The 23,035-nt window shown below is 34.5% G+C and overlaps 1 protein-coding gene across 1 annotated transcript in view; it reads left to right on the plus strand.

Moving 5' to 3' along the window:
- The window catches only part of NDST4 (N-deacetylase and N-sulfotransferase 4), a 309,699-nt gene that overhangs the window by 51,683 nt on the left and 234,981 nt on the right, over positions 1 to 23,035 (plus strand). Inside the window, exons 2-3 of the mRNA XM_037509533.2 lie at positions 3,588 to 3,744; positions 4,078 to 4,153. The gene's annotated coding sequence lies outside the window, so the exon portion shown is untranslated. The remainder of the gene's footprint in view (positions 1 to 3,587; positions 3,745 to 4,077; positions 4,154 to 23,035) is intronic.

Below are 23,035 nucleotides of genomic sequence, written 5' to 3' on the forward strand. Positions count from 1 at the left end.
AGAACTACTGAAATACACTGCTGAGGGGAGCAGTGGGTGAGACAGGGTGGGTCTGCTGTGCCAAGTGCCTCCCTGGCCTGGGATCCAACTGGTGCTTCATAGTGCTGATGCTTAACCCCTTGTGCCACCAGGGAGGCCCCAACTTTGTGTCTTTTGAAAAGACTCGTACACCCATAATTGGTGTCTTTCCTTTATTGCTGGACTTCACCAGGTTACCTCCACGAGCCACAAAGATGCTAGAACTCGTCATCCAACTTCTGCAAAGTTCTCACAAATTTTACAAAAATGAAAAGAAATTATTTTTATTTGATAATTATCATCTCATCTTGTTCTAGTCCCCATTAATTGTGTCCCTCTTAACTATTTTTCCATCTGACGAATATAATTTCTTGTCTTGCTAATCGACAAACTTCTTTCCCTTTAGTACTGCCCATGCCACTGTGTTTCTCTGTAAATAATTTCTGGTAAATATTCTACAGTGAATTTGCACATTAAGAATGAATTTACTACTAGTCCTCTTGAAATAATTTTGCACGAAGTCATTCCTCTTCTACTCTTTATTTGCATTGCTTTTCACGGATCTGTTCTACTCTTAGATCCTAACGTTCTACTTTTGCCCATGTAGCTATGCACTTACTCAACTAAGTGCTGGTAGTTCAAATGGTTTTCAGTGGAGAATTTTCTCCAGAACTGGTGGGACTAAGTCCAGCTGCCTAAATCAATATTTCAATGTTTTTCTTGGATGTGTGTCAAACACTCTGAAGCTAAACCTGAAGTTATTTAATAAGTAATATTCAATGAACTCCCAACAAATACATACATATATATTTTATTGCTTTAAACAGTTAACATAAAAATTACTGTGGATTAGCCTCTGCCTCCTGAAGTCAGATTTCTGTCCTAGGAAATTAATTTTTCAGGAAAGAACCTGAATGGAAAGAAGTATAAAAGCTAAAACAAAAGAATCCCTGATACTCTTTAAGTTCTCCTTTGGTGTAATAAGCATCTTCATTTGTATTTTCTCTTTTTTTATATTACTAATTTACTAATTTACCAATAAACTCCTTTACTATGCATTTCAGTTGCTGACTAATTAGAATGTTGAAACCAAAGGTAATAGTTAAAATAAGGATTTAAAATTTGATGTCATTACAGTCATGTGATTCCATATAGAACAAAATTTCCTGGGTTGAGGATAAGAGTGACATCTGATCACTGAGACTATTTCTAATCTTATTCTAGACATTTTAATATAGTTTATAATTATTGTTGAATTTATTTACATAATATATTCTATAGCTTGCTTTGGGCTAAGTGTGCCAGTCTATGTCTATTAAATATTAAAATTATTTTAGAATTGGACCATGTTTTAAACCACTGAGTTTTAAAACACTAGTATTCATTGTATTTGCCATATATACAGCTTCACTCTAAAACGTGAATCCAATTAATGATTTTTTTTTTTATATTGACATTAGCCCTTACTGATTTACGGGGTATGGTGCTAGAATTTCAGGGTTTCTACTTAATTATGCCCACCTAGCAGAAAACCAAGTGTATGTGAGGGTATCATTTAATCAGTTTAAAAACTAAGGCCCCATTCCTTGCCCAGAAGGCAAGTTTGGGGGCTTGAATAGATAATGTCGCCATGGAAACCAGGCCCTGGGCCCAACAATTTGATCAGAAAAGCCAGCCCTCCTCTAGGGATTCAGCAGCAGGGCAAGGACACATTCTGTGTCAAAGGCAACCCCCAAGGTAAGGTATCCCAGCAGATAACTGGTGCAAACTGGCACCCCAAGTAAGAAAGCCCAGAAATTAGAATGTAAAAATGAACTTTAAATCCTTTTTTCCCACACAGATGTATACCCCTGCTCTGCTGCAGGGTATTGCAATAAATCTGCCTTTTCTGTTCTACGCTTTGTGTCTGGTGAATTCTTTCACCCCTGTGTCTCTGGCTTCAGCCTGATATGACACTTCCACACCACATATACTCTTTATTGAACACTACAATTTAGATTCAGCTTTAAGAGCTTAATATATTTCAAATGTGAATGTTACTCAATAGCAAAAGACACACACAAGCATTATAGTACAAGTGAAAAATATTTTTAATAAATAAAAATGGCAAAAGTATCCTAACACTATTTTAGTGACTCAGTATAGTATTAGTTGCTTGATTTTCTATTGATATGTAATTAACAAATACCATTTAACTACTTTCAGGTGTATATCAATTTTTGTCTTTAGTAATGACATCTTAGATGTGGGGAACACTCCCAACCTTGTTAATGTGTTTAGCTAAAGACTGAGATTTTCTTTTTGTAAGACTGGTTTATGAAATTAAAACTAAATGGCATTTTGTTTCTGTTGATATTGTTTTTATATTTTTAGTCTTTATTTTAAAAGTATGTAATTTATTTAGGTGAAAACTTCATACTACCCTCAATTCAGTAAATCACTTTTCCTAAAAATGATTCAGTGTTTTAAAATGAAGGCTGCATGTTCCTTTCCCATGATAAGTCCTGTCTTCCATGTCACTACCTACTAGAGCCTAGGGCAAAACAAGGATAAAAGGAGTGACAGAATTATATTAATATAATGTAAAAAAAGGGATATGACAAAATATCAGAACTGGAATAAAATTTCTGATAGAAGAAAAGTAGTGTGAATTAGATTGATAAAACAAATCATACTTATCTAACAAGAAAAAAATGAAGTATTTAGTGGATGAAATGAGTAAAATAATAAATAGAATCATTATAAATCAAGAATTCAGGAATTGGCAGGCCATTTAAACTTTGCATAAGTCAACTACCAGTGTAAAGATTAAACTCTTAGGAAACCTCACTATTGATATTTTAATTATGCTGGCAATTTTTTTCAAGTTTTTACTTCCTTAATGAAAAATTCTGCATCCATTAAACCTTATATATCTACTCATTTTTCTTACAGGTGTCTAACTTTATCATTGGAGGTTTTAAAAAAGTACCCTCCTTCTTCCTACACAGAACAGTTCAAGAACTTTAAAATAAATGATTACCTTTTATTCAATTCAAAACATGCTCAGTTCAATCATATGTTTTACATGCTGGTTCTAGGGTTCTTGTAAGTCTCCTTACTGTAATGGTGAGGTTGCTCTACTCATGTGGCAAATTTCTCCTCTTAGAATTCAAAACAATGATACCCATACAAATCTGAAGCATATAGAATAGACATCTGCCTATCAGTTATTTCACTCTAAATACCATATTTAGTAGTGAATGTGAATAATTAAATGTTTTCATTATTATATGTATTGCCTCAAATTATTCATAATGTCAATTATGAAAGGCTCATAAATTTTCGAGTAATTTTATCTTCTTACTATTTTAGTCTAAACCAATGTTGTCGACTCTACAGTTCTAAGTTGATGGCTTCTTTTGCAATCAAACGTGCTCTATGTAATATGTTTGTTTAATAATTAAATACCATGTCTTCATAGGGTAAAAGTAGATTACAATAAAGCCTTATTGAATGACCTAATCTTTGACGATAAAAATTAGAATTATGCTGATGAAGTATGTCATATTGATGCATTTTCTTTATAGACGTGGCTCCAATGAAAAAAGAGGGAGAAAAAGAGAAATTCCCAGACTTTAAAGGGTGTGGCCTTCGACTTGCTGATGTATCTGCTGAAGTTATAGTTAAAAGGTGAATTTAGCTTCATTGACTACACCTAGGACCATCTTCAAGACTCCTCAGAAGGTAACTTCTAGCAAAATATACCTTCATTGGCTAGAATATTATACTAGGGATAATGTCAATAATAATAACTACTGTTCTCTTTTGGTATGGATGGGGGAATCATTCCCCACTCAGATGGCAAAATCCAACTGTCTTATGTAAAAGGTGTAGTATTTACAAAAGCACATCCTCCCTTATACCATCATCTGTAGATTACTTGTAATACCTACAGTAATACAAATGATATGCAAATAGTTGTTATACTCTGCTGTTTAGGGAAAAAGAAGAAAACCTGTACATGTTTAGTCCAGCTGCAATAATTTTAGGCCTAACTATTCTATATATTTTCCATAGGCAGTTGATTAACTCTGCAGATGAAGAGCTCATGTTTAAGGTGAACTGACTATACTATCTTCAGCTGGCTTCACAGGTAGCCACCCTCGATGTTCTATTGTATTATGTTAATTTATCTTGAATCCCTCACTTTCTTCAACTAAAAAATGCTATGTCTTTTACACTTATTTTTTTCAGTTAGCATCATCTGGACATATTATAGTCTATGAACAGATTTTCTTAAGCTTTATAGTTTCTCTAGCGTGGTAAATTTTCCATTATTAATTTCTAAGTGTTCTGTTTGTTTTCTATATTATAGGCACACTGAGTTTATATACTAGTAAAAGGATTAGGATCATTTTAAATGGTGTCAACTGTTTCAGACCAGGCAGGGAATATCTTGAATTTATCATAGCCAAAGTCTGTTCTTAGCTATTAAATAACAAAAGATGATTTTCTTACTTGATCCAGAGATAATCTAACTTTGGAATGTTAACTCTTATTAACCAATCTCTTAAAATGTTGACAGAGAAGACAACATTGACTTATTAATTTATAATGAAAAATACAAATAACGAAGTGTTATAGAACAAAAATAGAAGCAGATAAATTTTTAAGCAGGTATCATTAGAACATGGCTTATAAAATAATCTGAAATTTTGGGCCTCCCTGGTGGCACAGGGAGTTGGGCGCAGCACTGAGACTGTCCACAGCCTCTGTAGCACAAGTTCGATCCCTGGCCAGCCAGGGAGCAACCCACATGGCACAGCAAACATCTCCTGTTTCACCCACTCTTCCCCTCAGCAGTATATTTCAATCAATCCACCTGTTCTGGTCCCCACTCTGTCTCTGGTGAATCCTCTCACCAGCACCCCCCCGCACCTCTGGCCTGTACCCCTGTTCTTATATGCATAAATAAATAAATCTTTAAATAAATAAATAAATAATCTGAAATTTTCTCAGTTTTATCTGTACAATTCTGAGATAGACTTTTTCACACTAACACAATCTTGTATATATGCACATACAAACTAATAGAATGTAAGAAAGCTTAACTCCTATTTAATAAGCACAGGCATAGTAAAGAATTTATATTTGATAAGAAAAAAGTTATTCTGTATTCCCTTCTAATCTTCACTTTTTTTTTGGAAAACGTATCATTGTTGTTATGCCCAGAATGTTCTCAAATCCCTCGACTTTATGTTTGTGTAGTTGCCATATAGCTGTATTTATGGGGAGAAGCCCAGCATGGAGTATGCATTTTATTTTTTTAAAAGATTTATTTATTTAAAGAACCAGGGTACAGGCCAGAGGTGCAGGAGGTTGAGAGAATTCACCAGAGACAGAGCAGATGATGGAAATACACTACTAAGGGGAACAGCGGGGACGATAGGAAAGGTCTGCCGCACCATGTGGGTATATGCCTGGCCAGCTGGGATCAAGCCTGTGCTGCAGAGGCTGCAGACAGCTTCACAGTGCTGCGCTCAACCACGTGCACCACCAGGGAGGCCCACCATGCAATATATTTTATCCTTATTAGTTATCTCTGAATTTTTCAGATAACCCATGCAAGATTTGTTTATTTAGTTTATTCATTTATTTATTTTTTAATTTTTTTATTTATGCATACAAGAACTGGAGTACAGGCCAGAAGTGTGAGGGGGTGAGAGGATTCACCAGAGACAGAGTGGGGAACAGAACAGGCAGATTGACTGAAATACACTGCTGAGCTGAGCAGCGGGTGAGTCAGGAGAGGTCTACTGTGCCATGTGGGTCACCTCCTTGGCCTGGGGATTGAACTCGTGCAGCAATGGCTGCAGATAACTTCATAGGTTGCGGATAACTTCATAGGTTGTGTCTTAACCCCTTTCGCCACCAGGGAGGCCCTACTTTATTTATTTTAATTGCAATGCATGTTAACATTGGAGTTCTGGGTAAAAGGAGAAGAGGTATTTTAGTTTCCTAAAAATTGGCATATACCTATTCATTTAAAACAGCAAAAAAGGGCATAAACTGTATTATTTCTTGAATAATCTGTATGAGATAGAACTTTGAAAGACAGTAGCAACAATACTTTTTATTTTGCCTATTCTGATTTTCTATAGCTAATGTATCTAAGAAAAATAAAATTATTTTGTAAATATATAGTGGCTGTCAAGCTGGAAGTTTGCCATATTCATCATTCTGTCAGAACCTCTACAATAGTACTTCTGATTTTTAGTCTCAAAGCATATTTGAAAAACCTGGTATATCTAAATATGTATCCAAAATAGCTTCCAGATAAAAATTCAGATACCACCTGTATTAGTTCAGGTTTTACATTGTTAATATTTAATTTGCCATTTGCAGTGAAGACATGCTGAGCTTTTTGGTATATATTTAGGTAAAGGAGTCAGCAGCCCACAGACACCTATATCTTGGCTATTTTTCTATCATTGTTTCAGATAAGCATCTATCAAATCAAATTAGTCCCCCAAATCCATAAGTTTTAAAATTTAGGTTACATAAATACATCCATACATACATATATGCATACATACATACATTTCTTTACTATATGATACTTCTGCTATATTAAAATGGTAACACTATTCCAGTAGTCAACATTCAAAGATAATGTTGCTTAGGCATAAACAAATCTAAAAATTTCTTCACCTTTTCACAAGCAATAACATATTTTTGTAGTGAACACAAACAGCAGTTTTAAAAAGTGAGGACACAATAATTTTTAAGTTTACATTTAGGTCAAGCTTGAATATGAATTTTTCATTTACATTAAGTTTTTATTACTTAGAATGTAAAATATTTATCTGTTTGATGTTTACCTTGCATACTCAGCTCAGAATATCAGAATATGTTGCTTAGGTTATCCTTTTGACAATATTTAAGCCTAAATAAACATAACAGATATTATATATTTTTTATTAAAAAGAAAAGAATAAAAAGAGATAAACATTAAAATGTAGAAGAAAGAAGTAGGGAACATATACAATCACTTCATATGATTTAATACAGAATTTATCTGAAATTTAGCTCAATTTATCATTGCTCTATTCTGTACACATTTATGCCATTTTAGTAAATTGTCAATAACTTCTTCTTAAGAGAGAATGTTATTATTTAGTCCTGTAGCTGAGATAACAAAAATACACCCAAATGTATGGTGCTTTATTTGCAAAAATTTGTTCTGAACCTAGAAAGTGTTTATACAAAGTAAATGAATATGTTGAAATCTCCTGTAAGAAATGAAAGTATATTGCTGGCCCATCATTGAATTGGCTATGAAAACTGATTTGCTTTCTCTACTATGAAATGATAATGGTTTCATTTCTTTATTTTTTCTTCTTTTGTGAGTCCATGTATTTATTACTGAGGGGGAGCAAGCAATAATTTAAGAAATAATTTAATTCATCTTTAATTTTGGTATTGTAAAGCAACTTTTATTGATTATTTTAATTCATCACTTACCTTCTTTCATTGATTTAGACAGATATATCATATTTACCAAGTCTTCAATATGAGATAGATTGCTTTTGGACAGAACTCGTGGGGAGAAATATGTATTTTAATATGAAGTGGATAATGGAACTTTCAAAGCCTTTCATCAAGGAGGTTGTATTTAAGGACTCTGAAATTGGATTGCCCTGGTTCAAATCCCTATGTATGCATGAATAGGAAAGCTCAGTTAACCTCTTTGCTTTTTTATCGGACATACTATGTTAGAAATGAAATCATTTCATGCATGAAGAGTGTGTCTGGCATGTAGAACATACGCACTGAGTAGTCACTACTGGGAAGTTTGCTTCTGTGTGTGTGTGTGTGTGTGTGTGTGTGTGTGTGTAAGACTACAGTGAGTGGAAAAATAAGTACACAAGAATTCCTTTTCCATTGTTCCCTATTTTTCCAGAATATAAACAATTGTGAATTAGCTTATCATGCAAATTGGTGGGAGTAGTTCTTTTCAGACATATAAAGTCAGGAGCTGTTATTTGCTCTTTGTACATTAAGACATGGATTCACTAAATAGGTAGGAATGCTCAGTCATTGTTTTTCCCAGATAGGTGTTATTTCAAATAATGGAAAAATGTGTTTTAGGAGCATTGAGTTCCTATATGAAATAGTCTGTGTATTTTTGAATAGTATTGAACAAAATAAACATTTTTTGCTTTTGTTGTGATGAATAAAGGCAAAGAAAAAAAATTTGCCTTAAATTTACACCCATTTTTTGTTACAACCATTTGTAGAACACCATTAAAATTTCCAGGTTAGAAGAATTTTATATGTGTATGTAATGCTGTCCACCTCACAGTGTAAAATCATTAAAGGGAAATCAGACAAGGATTTTTCCTTTGTTTAAAATTAACTACTTAAACATTACCTTTATTAGAACTACTTGTTGAATGTTAATAATTTTTCAAAAATAAAATAGATTTTTCATAGCTTTATATATATATGAGTTAAAAATTGATGTTTCTATTAGGCATGTGTTACATGTGGATATGACATTATATTATGCAGCTTCTTTACTCTCTAACCTTGAGGATTGGCACCTGTTTAAAAATTACCAGTTGATAAAGAGGAAAGTCATTGCAATACATCATACATAGTAAGTTAAGCCTCAGGAAATATTTGTGCATTTTGTAGAATCCTTTTTTTACAAAGACATTTAAGCTACAGAATAGATATATTGTGGAATGCATGGATACTGATTGTCTTACTTTACAATTGCATGTATCTGTAATAATCCCTCAGCTGATAAAATTTATAAAAACAGCGACTCAGTCGCTTAACTGGAACGAGTTATTTATATTCCAGAGAGCCAAATGACAGTGACTGCAGCTACGTAATTGATGAGTTAAATGAATTTTATGTTCCCAAAACAATTTTAAAGCTGAGTAACCCAAATTTATTAGTCATATCCAGATGGAATATAAAGTCAATATATTGCTGTTTATGTATCAAGTCAGAGAAAATTATTAAGGATGATTTCAGCCATGGATGGTTAGGGTGGGGGACCTTGGTTAAATTCTGAGGCTATAATTCAAGGAAATTTTGGGAGCTACAAAGCTAGTGTAACAAATAGGATAATGGCACTATAATAGACTTTAGCTGAATTATCTTCTTGACTTAAAAAATGCACAACTAAAGTTGAAGTAGCAACTCCATAAAACATTTGAAAATATAATGTTGGAAAGAAATATTTTATTCAGGCTTATTAGGAAATAAGATTTCATATTCATGGAACTTGTAAAAACACATATATAAATAGATATTTTAATATAACTGAAGTAGAAATGAGTTATTGGCAAGTACTTAAACATGATTCCATTTTAGAATCATTTTATCTAGAAAATTGGAAAGATTTTTTTTGTTGGTGTGATAAAGTGGTTTTAGCTGAAAATAATAGTAAGATACATCTTTGTCATTAACAATTATAAAAATAAGAAAATAATCATGAACTATCAAAAGATATTAACAGAATTCATACAAAGAAAATATTAAAAAATACATGTTTTCATAAGCACTTTTTTTTTTAATTCTAGTGTTCATGATAATAAACAGAATACCTGAGGCCCTGTATCCAAACTTTGTTATTCACTGTGTAATTTTAGACAAGGTTAATTCCTCCTGATTCAGCATATTCAAAAATACTTAACCTCAAATCATACCTGCATAACCAATTAGTATGCAATGTTGAGAAATGTGAAGATTTGAGATTTTATCCTGCAGCAAACTTTGCAAGTCAGTGTACCATAGTTTCATGGATGTTTGGAGAAGATATGGGTCTCCTGGCTAAGAGAAAAAGGACTATGTTACTTACAGAACTGTGGGCGGGATCACCTCCGCATGTTTTTGTCAGTTTCCTCTGCTCCCCTATCCCACCAGGACAACCCAGATGGACCCAGATGGAGGTCTTCACACATAGTGCACAATGTTTCAGGAAAGAAATCCTGAGCATAAGCATGCTTACCCTCTATGCTGGAGAGATAAATTATTTTTATTATACTATTCAATAAGCATTTTTCCCACTGTGCTCCCGGGGGAGAAACCATATCTATCTTCAAAGGCTGTTTACTATGCAAACAGCCTTGAAAAGATATCCAGGACAAATGGCAGCCGATGTCTTACTGCAAGACATGCAGAATGTGAGAGTTATGGAAAATTGTCTACTCACAGTAATAAGCTCCATTTATCTCTTCAAAAAATATTTATGGATAACTGTACTGAGACACTATGGTAGGAATTCAGAAGAGAGTGCTCAGTAGAGCAGATTCCTGCTCTGATGAAGCTTAAGTCCCAATAAAAGTAACAGATTTCAGGAACTGATGTTGGTGATAGAGAGGGAAAAGTGGTATCTGTGAGAAAATTATGCAGGGTGGTGAGGATACCATCTTTGAAATTACTCTATAAGATCTAGGGAAATAGCAATCATGACAGATAGAATGAGTAGAAAGGCTCGAGAATTGAATAAAAATCAAGATGGCTATGTCGATAAATTTGAAGTTAGATTTATGGACAAATCCCTACAAAAAAATGTATTACCATTTTCAAGAGAAAATATAAAATGAAGATACCCCTGAAGCCCTTGAAGGCGTTTGTTGAGTGGTTTCAATTTTTTTCCCAGAGAGTGAATGTGTTTACAGGCAAATTTTAGAAAATACGTAATCAGCAACTACATCTTGAGAATTCTAATACTAAATAAGCTTCTCAAAATAAAAAAGGAATTAAAAAAAGAAGGGAGAGAACACAGCCCAACACATTGTATAAGCCTGGTATAAATTTCATACCTAAATTAGATGAAGCGTGTGTGGGAAGGATATTATTGGTCACTCTAACTCAGTAACCGAAACTCAAAAACTGTAAATAAAATCACAGTCAGGGAAGGAGATTACTTTCACCATGAAGAGCTTTTTGTGTTTGTCGTTGAGGGTTCATGAGTCATGACCACAACTCTGAGCAATTCCTTTCTTGTGACCCTTACTGAGAGTACTTTCAAAGAAAAGGTTGGGAGAAAACCAATTAGAATGGGTTAAGAAGGAAATCGGTGCATGAAGAGAGATCTTGCATATGAAACCATTTCTTTCTTTTTCATGTTAAGATGCTGCTCCAAAATCATATCTTTTCTGAAGCCTCTCTTAACCCCTCAGTCGAAATATAACATTCAGAACTCTTAATTTCACAGCGTATATTCTTTGTTCTTGATAAAGCACCTCATGCATAAGATGTTGAGCATCTTAACATTAGTTCCTTCTTCCCCTTATTTTTGTCAAATGCTTTTTGTATGTTAAATAAGTAGAATTTTGGTTAAGTCAAACTGAATGGAAATGTCAGCTAATATTAAAATTCATTGAAATTAAACACCATGGCTGTCTTAAATAAAGGAGTCATATCATTCCAAAGACCTAGATTCATTCATGACTAATGATGTTGTAACAGTATGTCAGTTGCTCCAAATATTTTTTTTTTGGGAAATATACTACCATATTACACTTTTTCAAATGCAACTGCATGAGTTAAATTCACCAGTGTGATGTTTTCCTAAAGATCACGAATTACTTGGAGGTTATTTAAACTGTCAAAGCAAAGCAGTGGGAGATTGTATTTTCACACTACTTAGAAGTGTTAAAAATATAGTGCATGTGTGGGGGTGAGGGTGCAAACAACTTTAAATAATAACATTTTATCTGAACTTTCTTCAAGTTTGTATTGAAACTTGACAAAACTAAATATAGAATTGAATGTCACTTTTACTGCCATCAAAAGCATGCTCTTTCTGCAATCTTGCGTTTCTCATTTTGGCTTCTCTAGAATAACAGTTGATGAGAATGCGTGTTCTCACTTCTTCTCTGGATGATAAAACATAACCCTATGAAGATGTGTGGTTTCCCTTATGTTTTATTTTGATTGACAATAACACCTTCATTGCAAATATATTAATGTGAAATCAAGGGGTACCTGGGGCCCCAAACTTGGGTCTGGCCATCCATGTGCACAAAGGCAGAGCAGATTCTTGGTATGAAAAAGTTTCAATAGAATTTATATGCATAGGGCCTCCCTGGAGGCACAAGGGGTTAAGATGTAACCTGTGAAGTTTCTTTCCATAGCCTCTGCAGCATGAGTTGATCCCCAGGCAGGGAGGTGACCCACATGGTGCAGCAGACCTCTCCTGTCTCACCCTCTGCTCCCCTCAGCAGTGTATTTCAGTAGATCCTCCTGTTCTGTCCCCCATTTTGTCTCTAGTGAATCCTCTCATCCCCCTCACCTCTGGCCTGTACCCTAGTTCTTATATGCATAAATAAATAAATCTTAAAAAAAAAAGAATTTATATGTGTAGACAGGAGAAGAAAGGATATTTTCCCCAGTAAAACATGTAAGAACTGACAAATGCATGTGCTGATTTTCTTACCATAACTAACTGTTCCTCCTCATTCTCTTTCAATAGTTCCACCTCATCTCCAGTATAGTAATCTCCAAGCAATTACACCTTTAATTCCTTCTGTTTTCCACCTTCATTCAATCCCTTGGTGATACCATCTAGTAATCGTTTTTAAATAGTGTTTTGCCCTAACAACTCCCATGTTTATATCTCCTTTACAATTCTCCCCTGAATACTGCATTCATATCCAACTAATTAGTGATTCTGGGTGAATATCTGATAAGGATCTTAAACTTAAAATTTATACAATTGAGCTTTCAGCCACTCACTGTCTCTCCTCATCACCCTTGCCCAGGGTGATGGCCAAGATCTTGGCATCTCATTAATGAAACCTTGTGCATTTAGTTGCTCAAGACCAAACTTACTGTGGCCATTGATGTCTCCTTTTCTTTTCACCTCATTTCCAATTTCTATTAAGTGCATTTTCTTCAAAATATTGACAGAACTCTACTGCTTACACCACCTCCAGAAACCTACCATGTTTCATTGTCTTTTCTGGCCCAAGCCACAAATATCTGTGCCATACATTATAGTCATTACTTTGTAACTGTCTCTTCCCTGACCTTATTTCAGTCTGTTCTTCCACAGGCAGAGAGATAATACTTCTAGATGTTAAGTTTTAAAACAGAATCATTCAGTAGATCTCTATTTCACTTGGAATAAATGTCAAAGACCTTATAAGCAAATACAAGATTCTCACTCCCATTGAAATGCCACAACAACTTTCTAACTTAATCACTTACCAACAGATATTCCAGCTAAACTTATCCCCTGCTTCTTTTGGACTCACTTTGATACAGGGCAGCAAGGGGCACTAAAATGGCCAAGGACACTGCCCAAATAGATTACCCGTCACTGTCTGAGTTCCTTACCTGCTAGCAATTGCAAGACTTTTCAGGCTCAGGGAACAACAACAAAGGGATTTATTTAACAAACCGGGGGAAAACAAAGATTTACTGAGGCCAGTAATGGCCTTTACCTCACCCAAAGCCATGTTCAGGGTTATTCAGTCCTGCAGAAAAGTAGTTAAATATGGCTTCTTCCTGCCACTGAGGACTCGTTGCTCCTCTCCCAAACAATAGGCCATGTGTCCAAATGGCATCTTTCTGCCTTTGCAGACCTGGAACACGCAGCAGCCAGACTCCAGGCCAGGTTCTGACTCACCAAGACAGCAAAGACGCAATCGGAGACCCTCTCAGAGCTACAGGGATGCCCCAGCACAGTACTAGATGGGCAACACTCAAAACAGCAGCTGCAGTGGCCGAACAAACTGACAGATGCCCACACTCATGCATCTCAGTAAGATGCCTGGCTCCCGGGCTTCACCCTTTCTGCCAGGCCGCAACAGCCTTCTGGAATGTCAGTGCGGTGGGGGCCAAAATCTGCTGACCCCAAATGCTGAAGATCCAAAAACTAAATCCTAAAATGCTGAAACACAAAGCCTCCTCTTGTACCCACTTCTGCAGTCACTTATATCCCTCATCTGTTACTCCACCCTGCTTTTTAGCATTTTCCCTGGAGCTATTGATCCTCACCAGCAATCACATCCAGGGGGCACCTCCAGTAACAGTCTTTGGCTTTAGCTAAGGATTACAACTTCAGGTATGCTGCTGAGACATTCTTCCTCTACCTTGAATACTCTTGCCTTGCGGATCTGTATGGCTTGACATTTACTCCAAATGCCTTCAGAGTTCGTAAAGCCTTCCTTTGCTATCCTATTTAAAATGGCAATATGTTTCTTGTTTTATTCATAACTCTTATCATCTAAGACATTATTTTGTGGTTTGTTAATTGTTTGCCCCACCCTACTGAAATGTAAGGTGAAACATTTAATATATACTCTTTAAAGTTTATTTATTTTTGTAAAATTATAATTTTGAACATTTCAAATGAATCTTCTTTTGGTTATTCTGATACTTGAATTCAATAATAACAAAACAGACTTCTTCATACCTCATTAATTTTTCTTTCTATAACCTGATAGTGATTAATTTTTCTTTCTATACCATTTATACTTAAAATTTAGAAAAACGGATGTCTTCATCTAGAAAATGGAATATACTCTATTATACATTGGAAAGTAATGTGATATATAACTTCTTTTTAAGAAATACTGAAAAGGTATTTTGGAAATGAAAAGTTTTTCGCTAGTAAGCACTTTGGCTATATTTCTACATTTTTCATGAAATCATATGATCATCCTTGTGCAACAGAACCCTATCTATCTTTTTTTTTTTTTTTTAATAGAGGCATGTTATTTATTTATTTATTTGTTTGTTTTGTTTTTGTTTATACATGCACTGGGTACAGTCAGAAGCACGGGAGGGTGAGAGAATTCACCAGAGCAGGGAGCAGAGCAGGCAGAAGGACCGAAGTACACTGCTGAGGGGAGCAGCGGGTGGCAGGAGAGGTCTGCGCACTATGTGGGACCCTCCTCCAGTGGCCAGGGAGCAGCCTGGGATCGAACCGGAGCCGCAGAGGCTGCGGGCAGCTTTGCAACCCCACGCTCAACCGCTGCGCCACCAGGGAGGCCCTAACCCTATCTATCTTAACTATGTCTTACTTCTACCACCTATTCAATCTTCAGTCAGTATAAGAAAAGGAGAATAACTTCTAAGTTATTAGCCTTGGTATAGTTTAGAAGAAGCCCATTTTAGATTTAAAGTACTTACACTAAATCAGCCAGTTTCCTGCTCTTGAACTGTTTTAATTAATGATTTGAGATGTAAGACACTTATGACATAGTAGAAGCTAAAATCACATAATGGCATAATTATTTTTTAAAAGCACTATGGGGATAATGTAAATTAAATGGCCTGCTGGTCTTACTGTTCCTTCTGCCCAGTATGTCACTGACATTTCACATTTCTCCTTATTTCTGAAAGGTTAGATAGTTTGCTTTTGTATTATATGGTACACCCTAATTTTGGAAGTTGTATCCACATTTGCAGAGATGATGTGATGAATGGTGCTAAACATAATACAGTAGCTTGGAATTAGCAAGTGACACATAGGAAATCAAAGGAGCAAAGCAAGGAGGTACACACATTTAAAAGACTTCAGTGCTTTGCTTATTGAATGGCAAAATAATTTATTATTCAGGTCTAATGTAAAGCAAGAAAAGGGTATTAATATCAAGACTAGGATAAAAGCTATGGAATGTAAGATTGCTTCTTCTAACTGTGACGACTCAAACATTTCAGTAATTTGACAATAAATGCAGTGGCAATAGGACATATTGTTATGTGTGGTTTATTTACACACATGATCATACTAGTGTACAATACAGTATTTTTTACTTTAAAAGAATGAAATCAATGGTGAGGAAGAGGTCTTATTAGTGTTTAGGGACCTGAATCAAGTCATTATTTTGGACATTTCTGTCTCCTATAGGAAGGAGCTTAGTCTGACATTAATATTTATTTTTTCTCTATTCTTGGGTCTAATTAAACACAATCAACTGTGCTTGATTGATTGTGTTTGATTAACAATGTCTCCACTTCCTTAATTATAAATACTTACAAAAATCTGCCTTAGAAGAATGGTATGCTGTTTACTAGGAACCAAAGATTCTCAAGAAAACTGATTGATCAGAGTAGAAGTCAAAATAATAGCTAAAATTATGCATTGAATAATTTGGTATGAATGTTGTTTCCTTGTAATCATCATTGTGTTTTAATTTTGTTCTAGTTTGAAGACATCTCAGAATGACACTGATTCTTCTATTTAAAATGTTATTCCATTTCATGTAGTTAGTCTACACTTTTATTCAATGTTAAGTGCTAAGATGTTTCCAAAGACAGAAAGTAGAGGTAGAAGATATATTTATTTACTTGTTATCCATTTTTCATTTCTGCTTTTGTGAGTCACCTATTGAACTCCTTTGTACAATTTTTATCACTTATTTTTCTTTGTCTTCATTGATTTGTAGGAATTTCTTATATGTTCTAGATACTAGTTTCTTATGAGTTTTAAATGTTGAAAATATTTCTCCACAATGTGCCTTCTCTCTGTTAATTTTGTCATTCAGAATTTTGCCTTATAGTTGGTGCTAACTGAATATACTCAATACATCACTTTTCTAAGGTCATATTTGTCTTCCTACTTCTCACTGTATTACCTTTATGGGTATCTGTGCCATATTTTTGGCCTTTAATGCACTAGACATCCATTTATATAGCTTTATTTTTCTCACATGATCATGTTTTCAAAATACCATTACTTATACAAGTCATCCTTTTTAACTGATGTTACTATTTTTATGATATTTAAAATTTGAAATATATAGACTTCTATCTCTGAACTCATTATTGTGAGCCATTAGTATCATCTGTTCTTGTAACATTATTAAGAAGTTTTACCATGGTGTTCTTATAATTTATTTTACTACAACCATTGTTGGCAGGCGTTCATCCCCAGCCAGTGAGCTGACCCACATGGCTGTCCATAGCTTCAAAGCAATGAGACTTTAACCCCTTGCACCATCAGGGAGGCCCTATTCAGTATCTACTTAAACTTCAAATTTAACTGGCTGTCCTCAGCTTTTATCTGGGAGCCCCAAGTGATACTATTTTCATACACAAAAAGCAACTCATGTAGCCTATTTTATTGCCTGAAACTGATAATAATGTTATTGCTTGCCTTTCATTCTGTTTAAAGTCATCAATGTCCTCATGATTCATTAAGCCAATGAAAATGTGTGAAATACTTCTCAGAAGCTTTTTTATTGGTCAGTCCCATTAATTCTTACTCCTAAATTATTGGTGAGTCAGTTAGATGCCCCTTTTTAGAGCAATTATGCTCCTCTCTGTCTAGCTCCTTTCTTTCTTGAGTTCCTCTTGAGACATCAACTAAACCTCTGGTAATGCTAAGTCCTCAGTCTAAGTATCTCTTGTGGAAACTGGGAGACTGTTCTAGGAAGTGCTGCCCTGACTTCTAATATAAACACTCTTAATACTAAATGTAAATTGTGAATGAGCAGCAATTAGCCCATAGTTGCTTGCTCGCTTTATTTATTTTACATTTACATTATGAAAATACGTTTTCATTTTCAGGATGTAAAACATAGCAGAGAACTCTGCAGAGAAAGAAAGGAAGAAATTGCACTCTAAAAGAGAAAAATAGCTTCTGCACTAAATCATGATGTGCTGAAAATACCATTCTGTTAATTAATGGAAAAAGGCAGCTCTGTTAAGGATTGCATCACATTCTTAAAAGTGATATTAGATTGTGGTATATATTTTTTTAAATATTTATTTATTTATGCATACAAGAGCTGGGATACAGGCCAGAGTTGCGGGGAGTGAGAGGATCTGCCAGAGACAGAGTTGGGAACAGAACAGGCAGACTGACTGAAACACACTGCTGAGGGGAGCAGCGGGTGAGTCAGGAGAGGTCTGCTGCGCCATGTGGGTTGCTCTCTGACTGGCCGGGGATCAAACTGGTGCTGCAGAGGCTGTGGACTACTTCATAGTGTGGTGCTTAACCCCTTGCACCACCAGGGAGCCCAAGATTGTGATATATTTTTCCTTAAAGTGAAATACTTTAAGGAAGTGCATACTTCATCTCCAGAGTTACCAGTTTGGGGACAACAATAGTGACTTCAGAACTAGGTATTTTCCGAGGAAATATTAGATGTGCATGGGTAGACCTTTACTCACTCCTCTAGAAACCAATATTTGGCATCACTTGAATCACAGCAATGAAATTGCTCTTGTTGGTGCAGAACAGCACTACCCAGTGCCAAATGCAATGGGGACATTTTTCTATTCTTGACCACTGTGAACATTTTGTTCTACTGACCATAGATTTCACTTTAGGATTCCTTTTTGTTTTGACTTGTGACTTCTATTGTTTTTAATTTATTTATTCCTCTCTGCTGGTCCCGGTTCATCCACCAGTTTGGATTCTTCTCCTTGTCCTTAAATTACGATATAACTACTTTTTCATTTTCAGCAATTTTTCCTCTAATCATTTTCTTTTATCGAATTCCTCTAAACTAGTAATTTCATCACAAGAAAATTATTCCATTTATTCAAAAAATATTTTTTTTAGTGAGCCACTATGTGCCAATCACTCATTTAGGTGATAGAAACATCTCAGTGAAAAAACTAAATATAATTTCCTAACAGTTTAGATGCTAGTGGAGGATATAGATAACAAATGTAATGATATTTTTTCTCTGCTATGGAACAAAAAAGATGAAAGTGGCTGTGGGTCCCAGGGGTAAGGATAGATGCTTGGAAGGGTCAAATTTATTAAGTCACATTTACATAGCAGCAGCCCTGTGGTTTTTTCTGGCTCCTATGTTACCTCCTGTGTCCTGGGTTGACTGTGTTGCTAACTCAGCCTGACATCTGGTGTGCCAAATGTCAATATAGAGAAAACCTTGGTAATCGATAAAACCACACACTATTAAAAAGTAGGGTGAGCAATATGATTTGTTAAATGCGTAAGATCAATGTGAACTCATTACCAGAAAGGAAATACTTCTCAAGGTCTTTCACTCATAAAATTGCCTCAATAGCAATATCAGAAGCAAAAACCACCTATACCAATTCAGACGGGAGTCATTAACCTTCGGTGCATATTCTCTGGTGAAGGGACCTAGTCCATGCCTTGGGACTGTAATAAAATGGGGAAGGATTGAGGATATCCTGTTGCTAAAATGTTAGAAATATAAATGAAAGGATAAGAAGTCAGCTTAAATGGGCTTCTACTAGTTAAATTTTTACAACTTAAGTATTTAAAAACAATATTATTATTTATTTACCATTATTAATTTATTTAAAGTAGATCGAGTGAGGAAGGTTGAGTTGATAAGTATGTATCATCATATCAGGAAACAGGAGAAAAGATAACCAGTGAAAAGATAACCAACATTGGGATGACTCACTTATTGGAATTATCTTGCAAGTATTTTAATCAGACATAAAAAAATCTCAACACACAATTACAAATCTATTGAAACAGATATAAAAATCAAAATCTCAACAATAAAAAATCATTTAAAAAAAAGCAAATGGAATAATAAACTCATAAAATACAATATAATACAATAGCTGAAAATAAAAAAAACAATGAATTCATTAGTAAGTAGGGTGGAGATGATAGAGAATAAATCCTGTAAACTCAAGAACAGATCAAAAGAACTTATGAAATATGAATAGGAAAATGAACAGATTTTTTGGGACCAACGAGAAAACAGCAAGTTATCTAATAGTTCAATAATTGGAGCCCCAGAAATTGAAGAGACAAATAGGACTGAAATAATCTTCATAGAATTAATGGTTTTGGAAAAAAAAGATTCATAAACTTCTAGATTTAAGATATTGAACAAAATCCCGCAGAGGAAAGCGCAGAGAAATTGAGATCAAGGCACATTATAATGAAACCTACAAACTCTAGAGACAAAAATGTGAATCTTACATTGAATACAGCAGGAAAACAATTCAAATGATAGTGAATTTCTCCTATGAAATCATGAGGTCCAGGAAGAATTTGCAAGTTTTTCAAATAATAAAAAAACCTGTCAACTGCACATTATATATCAAGTGAAATTCTCTATCATGAAAGCTGGGGAGAGGAGGGAGTATACTCTCTTAAGGGAGAAATTTCCAAATTCTTAGCATTTTTTAATGGAGAAACTAATCTCTTTCCTTCTTTTTCTTTCCCCTACAAGACTTTGACAAGTAATTTGGTCTTTCAGAAAAAGACCAAAGAAATTTATGAAGTTTTTCCTAAATAAAAGTTTTATGGATACATGCAACTCATCGTACATGCACACATGCAACTCATAATACATGCAACTGATACATGCAACTTACCGTCCATGTACATATGCAATTCATCATGCATGCATGCCTTCCCCCTATAATGAGTGTTATATGTCCTTTTCTATTTCATGGTTACAAGCAGGTCAGAATCTCAGTGATAGAACTACCACCACCTCCTTGCCATTCTTAATGTGTTGGTGGGTGTAGACTGACTCCAGCTCAGAGAACCCTCAATTCAGAGTCCAGACTGAAAGGGGTAGCAGAGTGCTGATATCAGTTTTATGAACATGCAATGAAACTGTGGCAATCACATAAATTGTGAAAGACTTAGTCCAGAGATGAAACAGATAAAAGTGCAAGAGGTAACAGAGGAGTAGAAATCATTCTGGAGTTACATTCTATCAATATATAAGCTACTGATTTGTGTGCTGCCAGTAGATCATACATTTACAGTCATCTAGTATTGTTCACCATCTCCAGAAATTCGCTTTGAAATATTGGGATTATCTTCAGTCATTGCTGAGGAAGAATCACATAGACTCCTATCACTGCAGTGCTCTGAAACGGGAAAATGCCACCAATGAAATTAAATTACTTCCTAAGTCACGAAGCAAAATGTAGAAGCCAGATTTCCATGGCCAAAATTGCATCACTAAGCCACATTGTCCTTTTGACGAAAGCCTTAGAATGATTAACAAGCTTATGGGTAAAAGTACAGAGGAGAAACTTCCTTTGTTGACCAACAATAAGACATGTCCTCATTTTATTTTAACATCCTAGAAAACCACAGATAAATATTTTAAATCACATTAAGCTGGATGACAAAGAGCCCTTAAAAATAAAATAAGAGATTTGTTACTGATTTTTACTTCAACAGGTTTTAACAAAACAACCCTTTAGTTTCCTTGGCTTAAATGCTGATAATTTGATATTAAATCTGATTAAAGAACTTGTTTATCGACTAGGATTATGTAGACTATTTGCTTAAAAATTTGAAATACAGGAAAATAACGAGCTCATGAACGTTTCCATCCATGGGAAATAAATGACTAAGAAAATATATTAATTTTATGTGCTCCAGTAAAATGTGCTTTTTTTTTTTTTTTTGCTCATGACCCGCTATAAGATATAAATTTTACATTGTGACTCTTCCCCTCAATACATAATTTGGATATATATTACTGAAAGTGGAAATGATATTTACTTTCATTTCTTGTAAGTTACTTTGATATATTCTGTTTCATTCAATTATATTTCATTTTCTTTACACGTTGGACAAAATGCTGTATTTATATTAGGACTACATGCAGTTTGACCTATTTTATTTAGGTAAAATAAATTTATTTAGGTAAAATAAATTCAAATTGTGTAAAAAAAGTTATACGATGTATTCTTCTTACTGATATTATACAGTAAAGATGCTAACCAATTGATTTTAAAATTGGTTGTCAAATGCACAAAACTATGCATCAGTTTTTCCTCTGTTAATATAAATTTTTCTCGATATTATTTCTCCCCACTCATGCAAAAATTGACTTTGACTTCATTTTGCCTTAATCATTTCAAGACGAGTTCCCATCCCAAGACACAAAATGCTACCATACTGTGCATTCAACTGATGTATTTTTTAATCCTGATCTTAATTGTCCTCTTGACAGTATCTGCCAGTTTTGACCATTCTTTCTGAAAATCTACTTTTCTTTGGTATTTCATTACCCTATCCTCTCTGAATCTCCATTTTTAGACTCTGCTGAAAACAAACATTCAGCCTTTGATCTTTTTCCTTCTTGGTCCATATTTTGTAATTATTAGTTTAAACCTTGAACACAACTGATGTCATCTTTTGTATGAGGATTGTTTATAAGTTTATGTCTCTAAACCAGATGTTACTTTGGCATTTCAAACCAGTATAGTCATTTATATATTTGACATCTCTCCCTCTTATTTGATATACAAAAACACTTAGTTGATACATTGAAAAAGCCTCTTCAGATTCAACCTATGCAAAATCAAATGTTATCAAGCTCCCCAATCCTGCCTTCTCCAACTTGTTATCTTCCAGTATTATCTGTGTCAGTGAATTTCATCAAAATACATTCATTTGTATCTTTTATAATGTCCATCTTACCCATAATCTTTAACCAGTGCTGTTAATTTCCCATATCAAAATCCTTTAAATTTCTTTATCTACCATGCCACTGTAGATACAAACTATTGTTTCTTACTTGGCTTTTATAATTTCTGAAATTTCTTCCTTTATCTAGTCTTGCCCTAATCCTATACATTCTCCACTCTGCAGTCAGGCTATAATTTTTTAAACACATATCTGATAATGTAAATTTCTTGACAAAAACATCCTTAATTCTTCCCCTTTGTTCTTAAAGGCCTAAGTCTATAGAGAGGCATAAAAAATCTAACAAGGGTAACTCCTTTTTAACTTTATAGTATATTCACTTTTGCTCTCAGCTCTTGTCTTTTGTTTGCCCACAGTATTGATGATGAAGCCATCGGGAACTTTTCCAGGTTATCTGAGATACTTTCTTCTTTTCATCCTATTTATCATTTTAAATAATGACAATGAATTTCAATATCGCCTTAGCTCATCTATTCTATATGCAAACATATTTGACTTCAACTATTGCTATACCCTATCCCTTACCTTATTTCCCTAGCATGTTCTCATTTTGTGGTTCTATATTTTTTTCAACATTTCTCAGAGATAATGACATTTAATTAGTATCTATTTTTCCCTTTAGTTAAGCTGTAA

This window comes from Talpa occidentalis, unplaced genomic scaffold (assembly GCF_014898055.3).
Source record: "Talpa occidentalis isolate TD23 unplaced genomic scaffold, MPIMG_talOcc4v2.1 talOcc4.13, whole genome shotgun sequence".
Classification (NCBI taxonomy): domain Eukaryota; kingdom Metazoa; phylum Chordata; class Mammalia; order Eulipotyphla; family Talpidae; genus Talpa; species Talpa occidentalis.